Source organism: Drosophila hydei, unplaced genomic scaffold (assembly GCF_003285905.1).
Source record: "Drosophila hydei strain 15085-1641.00,03,60 unplaced genomic scaffold, DhydRS2 tig00008114-arrow-pilon, whole genome shotgun sequence".
NCBI lineage: Eukaryota > Metazoa > Arthropoda > Insecta > Diptera > Drosophilidae > Drosophila > Drosophila hydei.
Window position 1 is genome coordinate 4,426,176 of NW_022045827.1, and position 25,018 is coordinate 4,451,193.

General features: G+C 36.4%; 1 protein-coding gene across 1 annotated transcript in view; it reads left to right on the forward strand.

Moving 5' to 3' along the window:
* Window positions 1–2,568: 2,568 nt before the first annotated feature.
* LOC111599455 overlaps window positions 2,569–25,018 on the forward strand; it is a 51,290-nt gene continuing 28,840 nt past the window's right edge. Inside the window, exons 1-2 of the mRNA XM_030224424.1 lie at window positions 2,569–2,959; window positions 12,359–12,402. The gene's annotated coding sequence lies outside the window, so the exon portion shown is untranslated. The remainder of the gene's footprint in view (window positions 2,960–12,358; window positions 12,403–25,018) is intronic.

Below are 25,018 nucleotides of genomic sequence, written 5' to 3' on the forward strand. Positions count from 1 at the left end.
AACACAGTGCGTATGCTTAATGCCGCCGCAAGTGTTTTGATTAGCCAGGAGGGAGAGAGGAGCTGTTCTGTTTGTCCTTTAACATTAATAATATGCAATGCTTGGCTTGTCTTTCGCTGGCAAAAATTTAAATAAGGATAAGGCAGAAGCTGCTGCTGCGCGGCCAACGAATTGATTTGAATGGCCGCCGGGGCAACTGCCAAGAATAACAATAAACATTACTATCTGCTTCATTGGTTATTTGCTTTTGTTGTTGTTGTCGCTGTCGCTGCTGCTGTGTGTCGAAGGCAACAAGAACATTTTAAAAGGCAGCCGCAAAGGGCAGGCGCAGACAGACGCTGTTTATAAAGCAATATATATATCAGCTAGCAGGGGGAAGGTAAGCGAAAGCCAAGCCAAGCCAAGCCAAGCCAAGCCAAGACCCTCCCCACCCCACCCAACTCACTCGCATCGAATTGTATTGAATCAATATTTTTGGCCTGCAGTGTTTGTGCGTGGCTAGCGTCCAGAGCCCAAGTTCTGGCTGGCTGCAGCTTCAGCTCTGCAATTCGTGGTGAGTTTTGCGGCAGCAGTCAGCTGTGTGTTGGGTTTGTTGTTTTCAAACAGAGCGCCGACGCGCTGCGTGAGAGCATTAACCCGTTTAGCACAGTTTACAGCTGTTATATGCAGCGGCACGCAGCTATACTGGGAACAGATAGCTCTTATAATTTCCGTTAACAGTTCAATTTATGCGAGTGTATGTGTATGCCTGTGTATGTGTGTGGGGAAGCGGAAACAAAATATGTAAACAAAAAGCCATTGATAGTGCTTATCAAGACAGCAGCTGTAGCAAAATACACACTCGCCGAGTGGTAAGTGAGAAGCTAGTGATAACTGGGTGTTAGCTGCTCGTATAAGATGAAGACGAATGGCACTTGAGTTATGGAAGAGAGTTAAAACATAATTAACTGGTTTTTATACTATTTAGAAATTGTCTTTAATCCTAGACTTTACTTACCAAATTTAACAGGTCCTAAAATAAATTGCATTTTTTTAATATTATTAAATATAAGAATTAGTTTTAGAAAAAGTTTAGAAGTAAATTAATATAGTATTAAAAAAATTATTTTTATTATTAAAATTAATAACTATAATTATAAGTATTGTAACGGTTTTTGTTATTTTTTATTAAATATAAATTTAATGCTATTTGGTTTTTTATTTTTTAATGATTTTATGAGTTGTAATACTTCCAAAAATCATAAAATAATCTGATAAAATAAAAATTGTATATATTCTTATTTTTAATTTAATTAAATATCTTAATTATATAATTTTGTTTTATATTAATTTATATACGCAAAATCGTCTCATATCAAATAAATAAATATTTTGGTTTTTTCTACAGTTAATTTTGGTTAAGCTTAGTATCTTTGCTTGCTCTTTATTTAGTTGCTTAATTTTAATTTGATAACCCGCATTTATTATGCATTTTTACGGCGACATATAAATCACATACCGCAAGGCACTAAAAATAAAAATCAAAATCCTAATAGAAATGAAAATAAAAGCCGAAAACGAAAACTCTTTTCGCATTCGCTCTCGCTGAGCGTTGGTAATTGCGGCTCTCTCGCGCTCTCGGTCGGCGCTGCAACGATAGCTCGGAATGCGCCTGCACGTATAACAGTTTTCGAAAATACGAAGACACGAGGAATCCAACGAAGACAAGGCCGAGCACGCTGCCGATGATAACGACGACGCCGTAGCTCTGCCCGGCAGGCAGGCAGGCAGACGAACGCCTGCTGAAAGTCGTCGGAGCGTTGCGGCCAAGCAGTCTCATAGCGTACGCCGTTAACGACAGACACAGCAGACACAGCGTGAGTTCCCATACACGCAGACGGACGGGGTGTTGGCGTCGTGCGTGGCGCAGTTCTTGTTCATATTTTAATCGCATTGCCGTTGCATATTTACCGCTGCACAGCACAAATGTAAAACAGAGCAATAAAAAAAGAAGCCGAAAATCTAAAAATAAACTAAACCAAGTGACCAGTGAGCTGGCAACGCTACAAATTTGCCATTTAAAGTGGTTCAAAACAAAAAAAAGGTAGCGCAAGACACGTGCTAACTGTTAAGTGGGTATGGTAGACGCGCGTTTGCCGGGCAGACAACGCGAAAGCCGTAAATTTCGCGTGAGAAACTAGCGTGGGGAATGCATTTAGCACGTGAATTTCAAGCTCGCAAATTGAGCTAACAACGCGACAACAACAACCGTAGCGAGGCAAACGACGACGACAACTTGAAACATGTGTAAATGCTAACGAGCGAATAAATGGGAAATGGGAAATGGGGAAGGCGCTTGACAAGTGTAACGAAATTTGATTGATTTTGATTGACATGGCACTCAGCAGCTGTGGCCACCCAGAAGTGAAATTCGAGTGAAAAGCAAACACAAATTTAAAAGCAAGCAAACAAAAAGTACAAGAAAAAAACCGAAAAACGAAAGAAATAAAGAAGAAAACTGAAACTGAGAAAACTTAAATTTAGTCAGAAAATGTTATATATATATATATATACAGTAATAAGTGCGAACAACAGAAACCAATAAAAGTTCAGCTCACATAAAGTAAGATTGCAATAAAATATATATATAGCTACTCTATATATGAAGCTAATCAACTGCTGCGCACAATAAAATCGTCGAGCTAAGCTACTTTTTTCTTGAGTTTTTCCCTTTTCTGCGGCGGCTGTCGCTCACTTTTTTTCATTGCCTGCCATCATCTTCCGCTTGTGTCCATGTATGCGTGAGTGTGTGCGTGAGTGAGCTTGTAATTGCGTGTGTGTTTGCCGGCCAGTCATATAAAAAGGATAAAATATTTGCGCATTGATTTTCGACCAACGCAAATGTGACAGCAACAAAGTGGATCAACGACAACAACAACTTTAACGACGACAACAAGTTTTGGACACCCAGCTTACTAGGGTATGTTATTTCTAATTTCTGCTGAACATTAACACTACTTAAAGTCCTATCTATATGTCTGTATTCCCACTAGCCCCCTCTCTCTCTCTCTCTGTCTGCCTCTGAACAATATTGCCAGAGTTTTGAACTTTTTATGCACAAGCTCTGCAATAATGCTTCAAGTTTGTCTTCAATCCACATCCAAGTCGTGTATATATAGATTTGTATGTTTGCATTTGCCTAATTATGTCGACTGGCGTCGGCCATTTGCTTTTGGGCTTATTGAAAACATATTTTTAGTTTATTCAACTTTGAACTGCGACGAAAAGTTTGGCAATAGCAAAACAAGTTTCAGCAGTAATAAACAGAAGTTGATTATATTCTGGCCGTATTAGTCGAACAACTAGATTTGTCATATAAATAATATATGGACTTACTACAAGCATGCGAATAAGTTTATTTATAGCCGCAAAGTTCTTTTATTATATTGAGTAAGAGTTGCTGAAATTAGTATTTAATGTGACTTGAAGGTATAGAAAATCTTACTTAAATATTAGAAAATTGCATCAAATTCAATTCAATTCAATATACGTATTATAATATAGAAATACACATAGAACGTCTTCTTTACCTCGGGATGACGCCGTTTTTATGTTCTCCTTCAATATTGAATATTTCCTATATCATTTAAGCTTTAGTCCTACATTATTGGACTCTGTTTTATTCTTCTTTAGGTAAAACAAGAAGGAAAAATAGAATATTCAGAGCATATTTAAGCTTTATGAACTACATATGAATGATGCTAGCTTAGGCTGAGAGCAAAAGACTTTGAACTATCATACTATAGCTAGTTTTTAATCTAAGCAAGTTTATATCAATATAAATTATATCTATTATTTATATTAAATTAAGTTTGTTGTTAAGTTTACAAGTTATATGTTGGCCGAAGACTTTCAATTTGAATACTGCTAATTAACTAAGAGTCTCTTAAGAAATATATTTGATTTCGGCATATTAACGTTTTGATAACCTAAATAGAAGATCTCATCAAGAAGTACTCAAGAAAAAAATGAAGAAAAGGAGACTTAATTTAATAGAATAACCTAACTTCGAAAATTCCCAATGAAACACAACTCAAAATCTAATTTTTACACTATTCTGAAAAGTCTAAACTAAAAATCAAAATGTGTTTCAATCTTTGATCTACAACTTGATAAAGTTGGCTTAAATATATATCCTCATGCTATACACTATTGAGCATAAAGGTTTTCCAAATTCAAATTAAGTATTTAACTAATCCAAATATTATTTATTTAATATTCACCTAAATGGTTTGGCCTCAACCTTTTTTGAAATTTACATATTCAATTAAAGTTTATTTTTGGCAAAAGCTTTTACAGGTATTTATATTTAATTGGGCGATTAATTAAGTTTAATTTGAACGTATTTTTAGCGTTTATCTCTAATTGATAGTTTTTGCAAATACTTTTACGGGTTGGGGTCGATTATTTCCAGACCTTTTGCAGTTGAATGAAAATTTGGGCCCCTTTTCGTTCGCATGTCGACAAATTAAAACTCGTCCCGCGCAGCCCAATAAAAAGGCAAACACAACCCTTTTCATAGTAATTTTAATTAACAACAAGCCAAACATACATTAAAAACAAAACAAAACAAAATAAAAAAAAGAAAAAACAACAAAAAGAAAAACAAAAAATGAAAATGAAAATAAGTTTTAAATGTTTGCGCTGCGGCTCAGCATATTCGAAGGTGGAGCGAAGCCACAACAAAAGCGGGTTGCGGGTGGCTGCTGGTGGCCTGAAGTGCCTTTGCCACCTGTAAATATTTGGTTGCCCACGGAAAACTTATACGCCCAAGAAGAAAGGCGGCTGGCTGCTTTCCCGGGGCATTGGCTTTTCAGCATCGGCAGCGGCATCAACATCAGCAGCGGCATCGGCATCGGCTGGCGTGTAAATGAGAAAATTCATTATTTAACATTAATTAAGGCTTATTATGCACATTATCAACACAGAGCGGAACCAACACACTCACACACAGTCAAACCGCATTAAATGTCAGCATGAGACGACCACACACCGACACCCACACCCACCCACAGAGACAGACATAGTGAAAATGTGTGGGTGGACAACTATCACCCATGAAAATTCACAGCAATGCGAAGGCTAAAAAGTAAACGTTCATAATTCAACGCGGGGAGGCAAAACGCAAACAGGAAGTGTAATAGCCACAACAACAGAAGCAGGAGCAGCAGGAGCAGTAGCAGGAGCAGCAGGAGCAGCAGGAGCAAGGCAGCCTATTTAAATTATTCAGTAAATTGTTAAGTAAATAACATGAGAGAGGCACGTTAAAAAGGCAACAGAAACAACACAAACAACAACAATAACAAAGCCAAAATGGCTTCTCATCCTTGTCGTCTGTCTAGGGGGTAGACAGTTAGTTGCCATATGAAAACACACGTTGCTGATGGCTGTTGATGATGATACTAATGCTGATGATAATGACAATGCTGTACGACGCGTCGGGCACAGCTCACTGGGCGCTGCTCTTAAATGTACTTCGTACAATAAAATCAACACAGAATGTGTCTGAAAAACACGGCGAGCGTCAGCCCCCCAGATGTGTGTGAGGACACACAGGTAACTGAGTAACTCAGTAACTGGGTAACCGAGCAGCTGTGTCCACACAGTCAAAATGCTAGAACGGAAACTCTGCATATTTGTGTCGAAAACTATGCCTGAAAAAGCAGCTGAGAATCGAACTTGGCCGAGACCACAGCCAGCAGGCAGCTCAGTTAAACAACAAGCAAGCATTTTGCAATGCTAAGTGTACGTCAATAGTCACGGAATATATTAAAGAATTGCGCAAGAATACACTGTAAGCAATGCACTGCAAGAAATGGGACGTGAAGTGTCGTATAGAAACCTAAGGTTAGTCAGAGAAAAGTTTCTTTGAAGTAAATATATAATTTGCAGTATATCGATCATTAATCGATAGTTATCGAATGCAGTAACTGCTGCTGATATCAGAATGAAGCAAATTTACATATTTAAAATGCTTTCATATCAAGATACACTGCTGGGCATTGAAATATATTTTATTCATTTTATTTTACAAAAGTCTTGATTCTGCAATTTAATATTCGAGAAAAAGGTTTAAAAATTTAACAAAATTATGTTTTTTAACATTTTAATGATGTTCTTAATTTTAAAAAAAAAATATTTTAAACTTTAATGTTTAGTTAAAGTAAGCTGTCGAATACTCCCGTTCGATCCAATACATTTTCATACGCATGCGAAACGTCGCCAGCTAAAGCCGAACATAGAGCGACCTGCATATATTCGCTCAAACAAAACTTTTTATTTACTCAATAAACTCAAATATTTTGATAACAAAATAGCAGAAAATATTTGTGCTTTTTTTTTGTTTTTTTGTTTTCTGTTTTCTGTTTTGCATTTGTTCAGAGTTTCCGGGGCAGTTGAATTCCCGTAGGGCATCAAATCACACAAATAAAAATAAAAATAAACAAAACTGAAACTATTATTTAAAGCAATAAATTGGGCCGAAAGAATGTGGAACTGCGCAGGCTAAAATAAAACATATTCATTTATGTTTTCATATTTATGAGTGTATAAATATTTTGTTAATTCATAAATGGAAGTGGAAGACTAACAACAAAAATTAGAATTAAATTGAAATTGAACATTGTTTATATCATATGAATAAAAATTATAAAATATATTATAAGATATTTTGTATATAAAATATACGGACATAAACTTTATATTGTATGCGAATGCTGATGAAATAGAGAGTGAATAACTTAAGAGGCAGTTATTGGGAGAAATTTAAACTAACAAAGAATGTATATACATAAAAATATGAAAAAATAGATGAATATATTATATATTCTTTCAATACATTAAAAGCCATAATAAAAATCATTTTTTATATCAACCTGCGCTTCATTCAGTTAAGCTCGAATATATTCCATGTTATTCCAGCTATAGTTCTACAGGTTTTTTCTACTGCTGCTACGGCTGCTTTATTCTTCTTAAAATACAACAAAATTTGATGCTGCACCACTCCATATAATATTTTTTTAAAATATTGCAAAAAATACTTGCCAAAAGAAAGTGGCCAAAAGTCATCAGAATAGCGCTATCAACGATAATTTCATGTTCCTTTTGTACGATTTTTAACAATATTGGGTTTCAATACTTTATATATTATTTAATACATTTTCAACGGAAATTGAAAATATAGACCACTGCCATTGTTGGCAATGAATACATTTATTTCAGAAATTAGTGTTAAAAGTGCTAAAGAGCAGTTTTTAAAAGTTTTCGCAGTTCTTTCCATTCATAAAATAAATTAATTCAAAGATTTCATGTGCCTTTGGGTTTGGTAGCAAAATCTTATCTTAAGCTTTTCTATATAATAAAATCTAAATAGGCAAAGCATTAGAATAGAAAACAGATATCATGGTTGTCATTTTTATTTTAGAGTATTAATTAATATTTATGAAACCTTTACATTATTTCAGTTTTTTCAGCGAAAACATCACATTTCTACAATATCAAGATCCGTATATATACTATATACTGTATAAACATATACTTAGTAGTACTTATTGAAATATTTGCATGTGGGCACATACACATTCGTTGGAGTGTTTCAACAAGCACACACACACAGAGAGAGAGAGAGAGACGCAAATGACATGCAGAATAAACAGCGATTGTTGGGCCACTTTTGTGGGCCACACCCTTTTATATACGGTCTAATTTTATGGCCGAGACAGTGTTGAACAGCAGTGTTGCAAAGTGTTGAGAAACGCCATAATTTATGCGGGCGGGCAAAAATGTTTGCATAAACTACATATACATATATGCAAAAATATGCTATGGACACCGGCAGCCAAAGCAGTTTGAGGAGGAGTCAGAGTAGCAGCAGGAGCACCAGCAGCAGCAGGAGTTGCTGCCAACGCATTCAGATTTGCCAAGTTAGATTTTGGAAAAGGCGGATGGCGGGTGACGGGTGACGGCCGTGTGTGCGGAGGCATATCTGGCACATGTGTGCGTGCCGCAGGCTGTGGAGACCCGGGCAGCTAGCAGCCAGCAGCCAGCAGCAAATTTGCCCGGGCACATTAACCAAAATTGATTTTCGATTTTTTTTCCTGCCCCAGTTCAGAGGGACGTCGCAAGTTTTCTGGGTTAATATTCTAAAATATCAAGGAAGCGGCAAATAGATGAGAAGCAGCATTAGAAAATAAAGCAATTTGTTACGAGTTGTTGCTGCTGTTGTTGTTGTCAGTTTTGTTGCCGGCCAAAGTTTGATTAGTTTGTTTTTGCCCGAGCTAATGTTATTAATGTTTTTATATAAGCTTACTCGAGCCGTAAGTTGATCGATGCCAATGGCCACATGGCTGTTGTCAACGTTCGTTGGGTTTTTGCTAGAAAGTTTTGGGCCAAAGTTTTGGCCAAGCGCATGCAAGTTGCGTGAATACCGCCAACGGCTAATGGAGCACCCATAATTTCCAGCCACTAGTTGGCCCCTTTCAAGCACTGCAGCTGCACTTTGGCAGCCGTCAAGGGCGTAAAGGTTGAATGCTTAATAAGCCAAAAGTGGTCACAAAGTGCTTTGGCTTAACCTTCGCAGTTGATTTTCGTAATTGGCCACTGCAAATCTCTCAATAATGTGGCCAAGTATTTGGCCCGAACCGTTTAATGGGCCGCCGCACTTTAATAATAGGCTTAATTTGCCATTGCCACAGTTAATTGTGCGCTTTAAAAAAAAACCTATCAAAATATGTAATATATTTTTGTGTATTTTTTTTTATAAATAATGAAAGCATAAATATTTTACAGCTGGCTCATTAAGCTTGAGCGAAAACTCTGCAGCTTGCATACAATTAAGGACCATATGCAAATGGCCACGGACTAAATAGCTCAGACATAATGAATTGTTTAAAGTGCATTTACAAATTGATTGAATAATTCAAACTGCAGTTGGGCTGTGTAAATTTATAAATTGAACGCGATTTTGTAGGCTATTGAAAATTGGAAAATATTGCAATAGTGCGACATTTTTTTTATATTTTTAAAATAAAAATATATAATATATAAAAATATATAATTGTTATCTTTGTTTACCAAGTTGCAAATTTACAAACTTTTTAAAAAAAAATATTTATAAATTTAAAAAAATATACTTCAAGTTTTCATTTTTAAATTAGTTTAGGACATATAAACGAAATATGTTTCAAAAGTTTCGCAAATTTTTTTCTTGTGGTCCTGTTTGGCTGCATTTTCGCAACAGTCTCTATATATAAGGCATAAGTAAGGGCATTGCTGCCAATATAATAACATAAATTTGGAATAACAGTTATACGTGTGTTATGTTCATCTAAGTTTGACATAACTAAATATAAGCTTATCTTAAAATAGTGCTTCTATTTTAGAAAACATTTCCTTTTAAAAGAGAATTAGAAATATATGTATATAATATATATTTATATATCTATATATATATATATTTGTAGAACTTGCGAGACGGCAGCTTGTCAAAGTTTTGTGCAGTTCCATTGCTTTGCCATGCTGAACTCCCAGTGGGCTCAATCAACGCTCTGTGCCCCATTCCTGAGCGCGTGCCAAGCCTGCCCACATCCTGGCTGGTGAGCCTCAAGCTGACCATGACGAAAATAAATGGCCGTGCAAAATGCCAAACAAATCAGTCGCAATTACGCGCCCGCGTGGCCCCTGAAGAGAATCAGAGAAAGAGAGTGTGAGGTGGAGTGAAAAATAAAAAGTAATGCAAAAAAAATGAGGCCAAGGGTGAAGATATTGTGTGGCGGTGCTGCTGGTGGTGGTTGTGGGGCCCATCGAACAAATGTAAAACATTAAATAATTTCATTTTCTTTGACGTAATGCGCCGCAATGAGCCACCAGCTCAATCAGAAAGTTAAGCAAACAAATTGCAAAATGAAAACAAGCAGCAAAAAGCTGAATTTATATACACAATTTTTGTTTTGTTTTTCTGCTTTTGAACAACTTTCGCTGTTGCTCTACGCCTTTGCGGCAACAACAATGCGAGTGACGGTAGACAAAGGGAGAGGGGCAGAGAGATCGGGCGGTAGAGCCAGTGAGAACAATACACAGCAAGAGCTTTTACTCCATTCTGAGGCAGCGAAAGCAATTTCCGTTCGTTAAACCTACATTTCGAAATTAAATTTCTTACACTTGAAAAGTTCGCAGCTTCAATATTGCGAGGCGTTTTTCATTTGCCTCGGCGGCAGCGCAATTATGCTCTGTGTGTGCGGCCCGCCTGGACCCCGCACATACACGCCCAGTCAGCCAGCCAAACAGCGGGGAGGTGGCGTTTAAGCCACACACCAAACCACAGCGCACGAGCCAGCCAAGCGCCTCGCAAGTTGAGTTGTAATACGGCGTCGCCTTTAAAACTTTGCCAAAGCAGTCCGACAAAAAACATGAAGAAGAAGAGGAAGGCGATGGAAGAAAATCATTAAAAAATATGTACAAGCTGCAAAATATACATGAAAATATTATGTAAACAGCGCAACACCCAAAAACTGCCCAAACACACATACACACTCACAGACACACATACACACACACAGACACACATATAAATGTTTATATACAGAGCCACTCATTACGACCTTCGATCCGTAGCAGCAGCAAGAAAAGTTCGACGCGCTGTTTGTAAACGCGGCCGCTGCTGTGGTCTTTACCATATTTTTTTGATACCCTGAACCCATTGGAATTGGGAATACGTGGTATAATGATTTGGTTAGAATATATGTAACAGGCAGCAGGCATGGCAGACTTGGTAAAGTTTATAAATATTTGATTTGTACAGAGAACTGTTTAGATCTAGTCATATACGTCTGTCTGTCTATCGTGTACTAAAATAGCTATAGACCAACATAGATAGATATACCGAAAAAAAGATAGATTCATAGATAGATAATTAGATATTGATAGATAGATAGATGGATGCATCAATAGAAATATATATAGATAGATATATTTGTTATGATGTTCAGAAAATTTGATTTGGAAAGTTGAACTAGAATAAAAGTTAATCAACAATTAACTGTGTGTATGTAGTTATTATGATGTGAAAAACAGCTTGACGCCGTGTATCAGGGTATCTCCAAGTCAGGCACTCTCATCTATGCAGCTCTTACTGGTTTTTTGTGCCGAAATTGCTGAGTATTAAATATCTATTGAGTCGAATATTGTGGCATAAATTGAGGCGCACTGAAAATACTCGACAAAATGTTGCTTGTTTTCCATTATGCTTTGCGCTCTACACAATTTTCGAATTGTGCTGGCCAAGCGTAATATTGTTGTTGCTTTTGCTTTCTGTCCCAATTTTTTGTTTTGGGGCTTAATTGAGGTATTATTTGTGTCATCGATTAAGGCGTCTTTTCAACGACCTGTGTGTTCGTTTGAGTGCCTTTTAAAGTAACTTTCTTGATTTTGCAATCTGGTTTTTCAGTTTCCCTGCTCATACAGACAGCTCTATCTGACTCCACATAATCTGCTTAATTTATATGAAACAAAGGAAGAGCAAATTGCGTTTCCCCTGCATGCAGAGACGAGATAAGCCCAAACAACAAGCCGGGCCACGAAATTAGAATAAAAAGGGCAACCGCTGCCGGACCAAACTCGAGACCGTCAATAAAATCTCGTTTTTTATACATTTTATTTGCATGCTCTTGGCGAGGACATGAGAATTATAGCCGGGGCGGGCAATAAAATTGATATAATGTGAATGCAATTTGCTCGACTCTCTCTCTCCATCTATGCGTATATCAAAGATATTGCGTGTTAAATTTAATACCTGCCAAAAGAGTCAGACACGCAGAGAATTAGGCGCTTCCACGAAGCCAATAGATGGGCTTAGTGCGAAACGAAAGTTACTTTTAAGACTTCAATTTCAAAAGGCTGAATATTTGCACGAGTCTTGTCTACACGACTCCTTCAGGCGGCTCAGCTGCTAGTAGTTGGCATACAGCCACTGCCATTAAATAGAATATTTAATTTTATTGTTGTTCTTTTCTTTTTTTTTCTGTTTTTTTGGTGCCGTGTCCTTTGCCCAAAATACGTCATACAAAGGGTCAGCCTGGGCTGAGCGACGCGCATATTTTGGGGCTTAGCTACAAATTTAAATTCCGTAAGCATCCCGAGCACATATTTGCATATTGTTCACTTTACATTTCCAAAAATGAAAAAAAATATAGCTTAACGACAATTTTTTTGCTCGTTGTTCGTTTTTCGTTTTTGTCTCTTATGAAGCTGTGAATAAGGAAAAGTTATAAACATTTCTAATATGAAACCCCTTTCTTTTGTGCTTTGCATTTTGCCATTGCAGGTTACAAGAGAGGGTCTAAGCCGAGTCTGATTAAAGCGATAAAGGTATGTACCAACTTCTCTGCAGCAATTCAGAAGTCTAAGTTGACATGGTCTGAATGATAGAATGTGAGATACGCAGTAAATGAAAAAATATTGGAACTGTTCATAATATTTGTTATACGGTAAAGGACAATCATAATTTTTATTATTAATTCTGGTTTTTAAGTATTAAAAAAGAATTCAATTACTACTTGAATTATTATTTATAAACATTAAGAAACTATTAACTAATAATAATTTTTTACTAATGTTAATTAATATTTAGAAAAATTAAAATCAAAACATTTTGTTAATATTCTATTATTTTCAATTAACTTGTAATATACAATTAGCACTTTTTATTTAAATTTTCTATTACTCTTATAATTATATTTTATAATATCTATAATTTATATCAATTTATATTTCCCAATTTCTTTTCTTTTTATCTATTAATAATCGGAATCTTATGATACTTTATTTTGCCTTTTAAGGCATCTTGATCGAAACCTTTTAGTAGTCCCATTTATTTTGCGAAAGGTAGGTGGGTTAGGCGGGTAGGTGGTTAGGTGGTTAGGCTGTTAGCTGGGTCGGGAACGTTTGTTATTTTTGCTTTATGCAAATGGCATTAAATATGCAAATCAGAAGCTGCGTCTGTTGCTTTGAAGTGACTTTTAATTTTTGTTGTGTTTTTTGCATTCATTTCAAGTTGGTTTTGGTGTTGGCGTTGGCTTTCATTGGGCCTGTCATAAATGGCTGTCTGTCTATTCGGCTTGCACCTGGTGTCCTCTTTGTTCTTGCTATTTGGGCATTTAATTCATTTATTTATTTATGAACATTTTGTATGCATATGTGCCTTGGAGGATGGGGATGGGACGCGCGCATAACCATTCGTCAAAGTTGCCTGGCCATATTTCATTGAGATTTACGAAAATAATATTTATGTACTTGCGGCTCGGCGGCGGCACAAACAGAATTTCGATTTTGGTTTATTTAATCAACGGCAATGGAAAATGCGGCTGAAAAGCGTTGACCATGTAAAAGGTGCGCTGACAAATGGCCAGCACGATAAAAACCAATTTGATTTATGAACAGCTTAAACATGGCTGCCATGTTAACGCCGCAATTGTGGCCATATAAAAATGAAGTACACTTTTTGTCAACGCTGCTGACAACTGCCTGGCAGACACTGGCCAAAAGCTATGAACCCGCCCGCCTAACAAGAGCAGCAAAACCGTAGCCAAGTGCGTGCGGGCACAGCAGGTGCTCAACTGTGACCACATTTTATTAAAGCCAGGACAGAGGCAATAAAACGAAACTTAAAATGATTTGCAACCAAGTTGTTTTGCTGTGATACACTTTGGCCTTAGTTGGCCTAGAATCGTGTTCAGGCAACTGCAAATGGCTTGTGAAACAGCAATTCACTGCAATTTTATTGAACAGCTTATTTCACCTTTAACATTGCTGTGATGTAATCTATAGTTATTTAAGTGTCGAGAGGATATTTAATATTAATATTTAACACAACTAACTAAAATATTTTGTTTAGCTTTATGAATGAATTATCTGACTATATTTTATTATTATTTACAATTTTTTCAATATTTACAATACATACTTTAAGTATATATAAACAGAAGCTAGAAATCATGATAATGTTTATTATTATAAAATTAATATAAATTGAATATATTTTGGAATTTTTTGTTTATAGACAAAAATAAAAGATTTTCCCCTTAAAGTATTTGCTTGAAAATTCGCAGCCAAATTTTTAATTTTTCAGTAGGCAAAATGTATTTAAATATTATACATTTCTTGAATAATATATATACATACTTTGCAAGAAGTCAAGCTATTTAATTAAATAATATTATAAACGATTAATTAAAAATTAAAAATAAGCTAATAAAGTAAATTATTATAAACAGCTAAATTAAAATCTTTGTTCATTTTGCATTGCCGAAAAGCAAGAAAAATTTCGTGAAGATAGAAGAAATTGTGGAATTAAACGCTTGTGAGTAATTTGGCAAAGTCTGTTTTGAGGCGAGCTGGAAAGACAACAGCCAGAGACACATTAAGCTGGTTGCTAAGGCGTCGGAATGTGTGTCGCCTGTATAAGTAAATAGAAACATTCTAATTTATTTTTAATGAATAAAAAACTGAAGGTCTTAACTTGAGCGCAAGCGGGCCAAAAAATTAATTATCGTTGGCAAACAGTGCGAGAGAAAAATCATTGCAAGTTCGTCCTATATAAAAAAGATATATATATATATATATATATATATATATGTGTGTGTGTGTATGTGTATGTTTGTAAGCTGTCTGCTTAGGCCCGCCCGCGTATTTCATTACAGGCGGCGGCACTTGAGCGTTGTTAAGCTAAAAGTAAATTGCTTATTAAAAAGCAGCCTCAGCGTTTACACACGCCATATAGAGAGACTGGACGGTGACAGTGGCGGGGGGTGGTGGGTAGTGAGCCACTCATTTACACTTCAAGTGGCAGCAAAAGCGAGAATTAAGTGAGTGGGAGCTGCAGACAACACATGAGACGAAGTCGCTGGCAGGGGCTTGTCTGCCAGAGGTAATGACAAAGCGCCAAGCAAAAGCTGAAGCTGATGCTGAAGCTGGAGCTGGAGCTGGAGCTGGCGCTGTTGCTGGCAGGATCTGTGTGAGAGAGAGTGCGCGTTAAGGTCCTTGAAGCAATCGACTTAATGCTCAGCCTGTTGTGTATTTAGTTTGCATTTACATTACACACACACTAACACACACAAGCATAAAGAGCTCGAAGGACAACCGCACACATGACTTGCTGCCCCGCTAGAGGGGCGCACATTTAATTTTCTACACATTGTGCCATGTCCTGATAGATTAACTGGGTATCGGCTTTGCCAGCGTGCATGTGTGTGTGCCAAAATAAGTTGTGTCCTTGTCACACACACACACGCACACACAGACACACAGCCACATAGAGCAGCGTGACTCTATGCTACTTGATTGGATGACTGAGACACAGTTCGAAAGTCAAGGTAGCTCGAATTGGGCATTGGGCGTGCCTTGGCTCTGTGTATGCAGCACGCTTCAATGAATTTTTGTCAACGTGATTCGCATTAGAATGTGTATTCAAATGAGTACATAATTTGTTTGTTTGTCTGTGTGCAGTTAGATATGCATAAATATCGAGGCGCTGAGTTGTTCGCATTTTATGAGTGCAATTATGAGAGCATGGGGACTGTGCGTGTGTGTCACTGTGTGTGAGTGTGAGTGTGGGCGTGTGTCTGTGAATGCCTTTGATATAAATTTCAAACAAATTGCAAATAAATTGGAGTTGTCTTGGCGTCGCCATTGTCAACCCTGAGTCTCTTTAGTGTGCCCCACAAGTTATTTAAAATATGTAAATTTCCTGTAGCTCATAGTCAAGCCACCCTCGCTCTGCATCACTTACATCCTTATCCTCATACAAACACACACACACACGCAATCGTAACAACCCCACAGCTTTTATTGCTGTTTAGCTTTGTGTCGCCAGTTTAAAGACAATTTTCATCACTGCTGGGGCTTCGCAAAGTCGCTTAAGAGCACCAGCTAGGCATATTCCATGGCATTTAATTTACTTGAGCTTGCTAAGCCAACCCCAAGCGCAGCCAGAACCAATCATTAAGCATTGCCTGTCATTTTATAATTAAATTTTATACTAGTTGCCGGCCATATGCATATCCGGCTGAACTTTGGGCTGTGGTTTGTCTGCAGGGCAACACAAGTCAAACTGAATTGATTTAAATGTTAAAAATGCAATTTGTTACTTATTTTATTTACACATGCACAAGCTGATGCTGATGCTGATGCTGATGGACAGCTGGCGGACATGCGCTTATTGCATTCAGTTGCATCGCCAAGCGGAAACAATAAATATAAATCGCTTCGAGTGTTTATGAAGGCCTCGCAGCGTATGCAAATAAGAAATCAACAATGATACAGCAAGGCATTTTATTTAATTAAATTACATATATATATATGTGTATAAATATATCTATATACATATATCTGAGTATTATTAGTTATTCATCAATCAGTTCAATGAATAAATTTTCATGCAGCAGCAGAAAAACTATTTTTTGTCCAATAATAAATTTAACTTTACTTTAATTGATTTAACTGTTTTTTGTTTAATTTGGAAAATATTTGTTTTGATTTTCTATTTATTTGTAAGAAAAAACACGGCATATAATTTAATTAATATTCATATAAAATAATATATACGCTTGCAGCAAGTGGATACAATTTTAAAGAAATAACATTTGAATTTTTTTGAATATATTTTGCCATTTTGAAACCAATTTTTTTTATTGATTTTATAAACTAAAAAAGTTTTAACCACTTTCAAAATTTTAAAATAAAATAAAATATTTAAACTGCGCAAATGCCAAAGGAAACATTACGGTTGACCAAATATTTGTGCCAGCACTGTAAAAAGTTTTCCTTTATTTATATATTATTCATTTTTCTCTTTTTTTGTGAATTCTTTGAACTGTATTGTCGCATGTGATATTTTGTGTAATGACGGCTGATTTCAGCGGGAGACAAAACACTCAGCAAAGCTCAGGCATTTGCAGGATTTATAGTATGGGCTCCATCAGCAGGCAGCTGCCTGCTGGCAAGCCCACTTCAGGCAGTCTGCTTTATTTTCGCGCATTTGCTGTTGGTATAAAACAATATTAATAAATTTGGTGGCAATTTAGAGGAGTACGAGCCTTTTGTTGCCATCGCCTCTTTGACTTTGAGTTTGACTATTGTCAGCCTCAAATCCAGACGAACAGCGCCCAGAGCAGCCCTTGGGGCAGAGGCGGGCTCAATTTTATTTAGCCTGCGGCTTCAGTTGCTGCGAATTGTAAACTTTCCATCGGATTCTCTGTGTGTATGGCTGTTGCTTCTTCTTCTTCTTCAGCTTCTTGTAACTGTTTGTGTTTGTGGAAAAGTTTTTGCTCTTTTTCGTACAATTTATTTGTTTGTTTTTGTTCGAGTTTTCGGCGAATTATTTTTAGTCCATTGAATCGGGTTGCCAAGCAGCGCTAATTATATATACAAACACATGTATATATGTGTGTATATATTTATACAAAGTTAACGCACTATTCAATTGAATTTACCATAAAACCATGTGCGCCACAATCTTTGTCTTTAATATATGCTTAAACAGCATGATATGTCGCTTTGGCGTTCTTTAATCCTCTCTCGCTCTGCCTCTGAACAGCTGCTCGGCTGCTCGGCTGTTCGGGCTTTGCATTGATGGCCATTCGAGACGTTTGAGATTGAACCAAAAGATGCTGAGGCAAACGCAACGGCCCAATACAAAGCCAAAAAGGACGCTGGCGCCATTTTGTATGCCAAACATACATACACACAAGTCAAGAATGTGTGTGTGTGTGTGTAAGTGTGTGGCAAAGTGACGATAAAACATTTGCTCCGATTGCTTAAGTATGCCATACCAGTTAGTATGAGGCACGCAGGCAGCATACGAATTTTTATACCCTGGCGATAAAGGGTACTCGCCTCCAATGGCTATGTTTCCATTACATAACAGCTGAATAGGAGCGGGCTGCTCTAAGCACATTGTATACTTTGCATACTTTATAAATAACAAATCAGAGCCCAGCATTTCCAATTGCTTTATTTACTTATTTACCTATCGATGAAAGCTACGAAGCTGCAATTCTTCTCTCTAAGTTGAGCATGAAATTTTTGTTCAATGGCAAATGAAATATTTTTTGTCGGGTTTGATTTTAATCACATTTACAAAAGTAAACGGATTTCTTGCCATTAACTGATTTGTTTTTCCATGCAATTTCAATGCCAAGGGCTGTAGTAAAAGTCAAATGAAAATCAAGCCAAAGTCTGTTTGAATGTAGTATAAAAAATTGAACTAGAAGTTTAAGAAATTAAACTTAAATTCAATGCAGAGCTAAGACGAATCATTTTATATAGTTATGTTTAAATATACTTATGCCACTAAGACAGACTCTTATCTCACGCTATCTTCTGCTGCTTCTGGCACTTGTTATGTTGCGTCTTACCGTTAAGCCAGCAAGAGCATATCAATTTCGATTTGCTTTTTTTATTGTGCGGATCTCGTTTATTTACTTGCGTGTATTTCATTGATTTTGCGCTTGGCGTTTTGTCAGTTCAATACGTGAGTTTTTCAGACTTAATCTGCACACACGCATGCACAATACACACACACACCCTCACATACTTAAGTTAATGACTTGGCGTTAGTTGGGAGCGCCGCTTAGCCTAAAATCGAAGCAAGCTGTTCAGTGTTGTTAATTTAAGTAAAAAGCATTTGAGCTGATGTGTTTATTTGCCACGCCTAACACACACATATACACACACTCACACACATGCACATAGGCTGCGATACGGTTATTCTCTGCTTCATATAAGTGATAATTTAGTTGGTCTCTAATGCTAGCAGCACACATTTATTGTATGCCATATAGCACCAAGCTTTGCCCTAGCACATATGTACCAGCACGACTATGTGTGTGTGTGTGTGTTTGTGCGCTCTCATTTTTGGCATTTTGCCAGCGCGCCACATTGGCGTCCTTTAATGTGAAAATGAGCTGATGCTGAAGGCAAATGTGTTGGTTGCCAGATACATACACATTTTTCTATTTCTCCCATTATGAAACGCTTCAATGAGCATGTTAATATAAACACACGCACATATAGATAGCCATATATATATATGCATAACTGTCTGTCTATAACTGAATTATGAATGGAAACGTGCGATTAAATTGCTGCCAAAAAATGAAACATTTTAGTGCTCGAAAAGGTTTAGAGTTCTGGCAAAGTGGCTTAAATGGTTGGAGAGGCTTTTAATATCGGAAACATGTTGGCAGCCAGACCAACAACGTTTTTTTGCTTTTATTTTTGCTGCTTTTTGATTGCAACTGGATTTAGTTTCAGCATAAATAAATAAGCAGACAGAGTCTGCAATTGAGCAGCTGCATATTTTTGCAGCTATAAATTAAACAAAACTCGAATTGCAGGCATCTAGCGTAAATAAATTATGGCCACACGAAACTCGCGTCAGTTGCTAATACGAAAAATATTAAAAGCCAATTGTGCGACTAACACACAGTCCACGTGTGTGTGTGTGGCATATGTAAATGTAGACATGTAAATAAATGCTGCATGTGGCATGCTCGGCGCAAACATTTTTCTAAAACAAGAGAATTACAACTTTGAAGGCAAACATAATATAAAAAAAAAAAACAACGAATTTTCGGGCGCACATAAATTATGGCCAAGCATGCGCCGACGCACACAAACGACAATTGCCAAACAAACAAACAGAGAAACAGACCTGACCTAGAAACATTTCCATAGCATACTTTTCTGGGCGCGTCCACACAAATTGCAGGCCATTAATTAGCGGCATGCGCCTTCAGCGCAGCAACACTAATGTCATTTAAAGCCAACGAAGTTGCTTTAAGAATTAATTTTTTTGGTTCAATGAAAACAAATAACAGAGCATAAATATACTTCTATATATATCGTTATATATATATATATATATAGGGTCGAACAAGTGTTTAACATATATTTCATATGCAGCGTTGTTCGCGCTGCGGTTTACTGCTTTATGTTGTTGTAAATTGAGTTGCTGGCATTGTTCAGCTCGGCTCAGTTGCAATTATCCAGCATTGCACGGCCATATTTGCAATCATAAATAACTGCAAATTATGCTTGACTCTATAAGTTACAGCATTGGCAGCAGCTCAACGAAAGTTATTCAATAAATGGTTTTATTCCTATGTTGTAAAAATCAGAATACAAAATTTACTTTATTTGTTGCAGTGTATCGCATGTATATATCTGCCTCGTTTATGGCAGCCATCTGTCATGACATTTAAGTGACAATAAAGTCAATTTGTTGCCAACAGCATGCTTTTAAATTGGCCTGATTAATTGATTCGTAGCTGGGGATGGCCATTTTATCTATATGATTTGTATACAAAATATTATGATAAAACAATTCAGCTTGGAACTTATTATAATTGCCCTGAGTCAGGCCAAAGTGGTTTGTCTAGCAGTTATTCTATATAGGGTGACCAGGCTGCAGCGTTACTTTTATGAGTGACTCTAAATCAGACAAACTTAGAGTTATTGCTAAAATTTAGCTTTCTAAGTATTGAAAAACATTTGTCATTTATTTCAAAATTAATAAGAAAATTTAACAAAATTCTAGCAAAAAAAGTATTAGCAAAATTCATAGAGTTGAAGTTTGTAAATTTTCTATGCACTGACCAAATATAAGTGATGCTATTTTCGTTAACTATATCCTAGAAATTGTTTTATCTATACATAATTTTTAGCTTTTGAAATATTTAACAATTCTTGCCACTTAAGCATAAATTGTCTAATGTCTAAGGACAGCTTAGAAATAATTAAACTTCACCAAAAGTTTCTACTGAGTTATTTGCTCTTAACGTCGGTGATCATCATGTCAGCTGGTTGCACAGTCCAAAAATTTAGGCATAAAAAGTCTTTTGAATCTTCAGCCTACATTCAGATGTAAATTGGTATAGAATATAATAAATATATAGCTGCTATAACAAGCAGTCAGCTGCATGCAACTCGCTTTAGCAGCTACCGCTTCAGCCCCAATCAGCGTAGCCATTTGAATGTTCTATTAGACCATACAAAATGGCGTGAATGTGGCTTCATATAAAACAAGAAATAACAAAATACCTCAAATGGTTTTTATTTTATACCAATGCCTTAGCCTATTGCTCTTATTTAGTCACCCTATATGTGCTTCATTTAGGCTATGCCATTAGCTCAGCTAGGAACTCAGCCAGCGAACAGGCAGCCAGCCAGGCAGCCAGTCACATATAATCAAAGCGAAAATCTCTCCGACTCCAAATGATTAGCTAAATGTGCGCTCATTTTGCTGCTTTTGGGGAAATAAAATAAGAAAAAATACAAAAACAAAACATAAAAGCGTAAATTATTTATTTTGCTCTTTTATTTCGCTGTTTTATGCGCGCATTTTCAACATTAAATTGTCGAGGGAGGCGTGGCGAAATTACCGCAAATCCAATGGCCCCTGCCACAGGCTGACATTTAATCAAGGTACAGCGTAAAGGTAAACAAACGGAAATAAGCGCAACTTCCTGTTGCTGTCGCTGTTTGTGTTGCTGCTGTTGCTGTTGTGTTCGCATACGAAACGGAAATACAATCAAAATTTTGTAATGTTTGCTTACCAACAGCCTGTGGAGGCAGTTTGCTTGTATTTGTGTATTAGTTTTGCAGTCGCCTGTTGGGCTGTCGGGCTTTTCGGCAGCTCTGTCGGTTTGTGGGTTTTCTTTTTTATATATTTTTTTTTTTTTGGTGTTTGTTGACAACGACAGCTTGTGACAGTTGGCAGCGCTGTTAACGTGCTGCTAATGAATTTTGCGCCCAATAAATGATTAGCATTATGCCATTGAATATTTAACGCGTCCATTCGCACAAGCGCATTTATTGGCAATATTTGTTCAAATTTAATATGCACGTGGCAAGTGGAGCTGGAGGTGGATAAACGTGGCAGACAACTTACAATTCGCTTTGTAAATGCAAATGGCTTTGCTGTAGCTGTAGCTGGAGGGGGAGCTGTCAGTTATAATTGATGCTCTGACAAGTCAATTGTCAGTCAATTGAGCGGGCGCGCGGCAACTCACAGTCACATTTACGCATATGAGGCTGGGCAAATTAATGCGAAACATGCGCCAAAGTGCGAAATTGAAATCAACACGACTCCTGCTGTTGTTGGGTAATGTGATTTCAAGACAATTTTATTTAATAATTTAAGCATTTGGCAGCCGAAGACTCTTTCCAGCTAAAACAGAATATATATAGTTGTATTTAATATCAAAAGCATCTTTCAGTTGCTATATACACAATCTGGCACTCGAAACGAACTTCAGACTGTTGACTGTTGAATAAATGACAGTTCTCAGTATACTATTCAAATCATTTCTGAATTTTTGATTATTTTCACACATTTTGCACTTTGAAATAAATAAAAATTATTTACAAACTGAATTTACGGCTAGGGTAACCTTCGTGTGCTTCGAGTGAACAGGGCAACGTTCACTCAATGGAAAATGGTATTTCTTCAATAGTTAAATTTTACAATTTCTAAAGAAAAAACCAAATTTTACAAAACATTCTTTTTAATTTTATTTTGAATAAGCCTTTGAATCTAAAAATTGTGCAAAGAATATGTGAGCTAGAGTTATGCTCAGTTCAGGTCTTTCTTTGGAAAAAGTTGGAATTGTTCTGAAGTTATGGAAAATCTGTGAATAAAATGTATACTCCGAAAGTATTTGATTTTCAAGAAATGTGTTTGATTATTTAATTTAATATAATTAAATATTATTTAATAAATAAATTTATTTCTATATTTAAATTATAAAAATGAATATATGGAGTCTTGTTCACCTTCAATTTTGGCTTTCGCAACAAATATACCTTCAGCTACTTCTAACTTACTGCGAATTCATTGCTTTTAGACACATTACAGCATATTTATTCTAGCTTCAATCAAATGCAATCAAACTATCATATTATTTGACTCGAAAATAACTCACTCTTGGTCTGTGCAGTGGTTGCATTTGTTACATTGGGCTTATAAATCGTATATGATTTGTCTATGGGCACTGCAATGACAAGAATTTCACATCCATCAACACATTTTCGCAAGTGGTCTTCATCGCTCATGTCGCATAAGTTGTGGCAGAGGCGGGGGCGGTACGGTACGGTTATGGTGGGTGTGGTACAATTGTCCACATTGTCCATGCGGATGTCAACTGGGCCAACGCCTTTTTATATGCTGCAAAACAATTTTCAAAGTCATATTTTATGCCATCAAAGGCATTTGTCATTTATGCGCAAAATGTTTGGCAATTTCGCCCGGCCCCAGCTCCTGTTCTAGCCAAATGTTCATGCTCAAGCCAAACAAACTATGTGAGGAACGTTTGAAAACATGATGTGAGTGCTTGTCATAAAAGCATAGGCAAAGGGTAAAGCATAGTCGTAAAGTGTTGGATATGCTATGCTCCTACACACCCACACCCACACACACACATATATATATATATATGTATATATATATATATATATGGTTTATATGGAATATGGAATATGAAAGGCAAAACGAGGCCAGCGACAGATGACAATTTAGCAAACTTCTGTTATTTGTCTCGGCTATGCAAAATAATATAAAAAGAAATTGTTACGCAAAAAACTTGACAGGACAGGAGCAATTTGATTTTGGCATTAGTTCCGGACAGCCGGACTGTCAGGCAGCCACGCTGCCAGGCTGCCAGGCTGGCGGGCTGACAAATTTTTGTTTTTGCCTTGGCTAATAATAAAAAATATGCGCGCGTCAACTTCGACGCAGTCTGTGACAGCTATCCAGATTGCTATGAATATATAAAATCCTGCATATGTATATGTATATGTATATGCAGTAGTATATTTGTGTGAAGTTTGATGCTGGGCAACAGCACAAATATTAAAATGACAATTCATATTTACTGCATGCCCTGTAAATATAACGAAAGCTGTGGTAGATAGAGATAAATGCATACAGATTTTATTTGTTTATGATTTATTGATAACAATGAATCGTTTGAGAGTTTTACAAATAACTAAATGGCAGCAGAGAGAGTGCTGAAATAACATTTTACTTTAAATAAAACGACAATGTTCTATAGAAAATAGTATTATAATAATTTTTTTGAAAACGATATTTAATTAAAATATTAATAATGATGCTTGTTACTTTCAAACAAATAAATTTTAGGCTCAACAAATTTACAAAAATATTGCTTTCTAAAATTTGAATGGAAATTATAAATTTTATTTGTTAAAGTACAAAAAAATATAAAATTTACTTATTTCTATTTATCTATTTCATTATAAGTTATGTATAAAAATTATATTAATTAAAATTAAAAATTACTCTATAAAATATGTAAATGAATCAAAAATCTTATTAAATAAAATGAAATCTTTCAATAAAATATAATGAAAATAAAAATTCTCAAAAATGAAGCAGGTCTCCATATATTTTTTAGCTTGAAATATATGTATTTAATTTTTAGAAATTTTTATGATATTTTATTTTTTTATTACCAAAATTTTGCTTTACATTGACATCTAACAACACTTACTTACTTGTTTACAGGGTATCCACACTTCAGTCATTTTATTACAAAAATATGTGCTGTATTTTGTATTTGTTCTTCCGCTGTCCCTCGCGCTCTCTGTTTCTTCCTCTCTTACTCCTACAGCCTATTGCCTATTGCCCTTTCCATTTTTATCTGCTTCTGTTTTGTTTGTTGGGTTTTCTGTTCGTTGTCATTGAGGCCCGTCAAAATGGCTGTCATTGTAAATGTCGTTGTTATTGTTGTTGTTGCTGCTGCTGCTTGTACTCGTTGTTGGTACAGCGCCAAGCCTGGTCGCACAGCCAGCTAGCCAGTGTGGCAGCCTGGCAGCCTGGCAGCATCGAGGCAGAGATACTCGCACTCGCATGCACTTCGCGTTTATTGTTTGGCAATAAATTTGCTGGATAATAATTTCAGGCTGG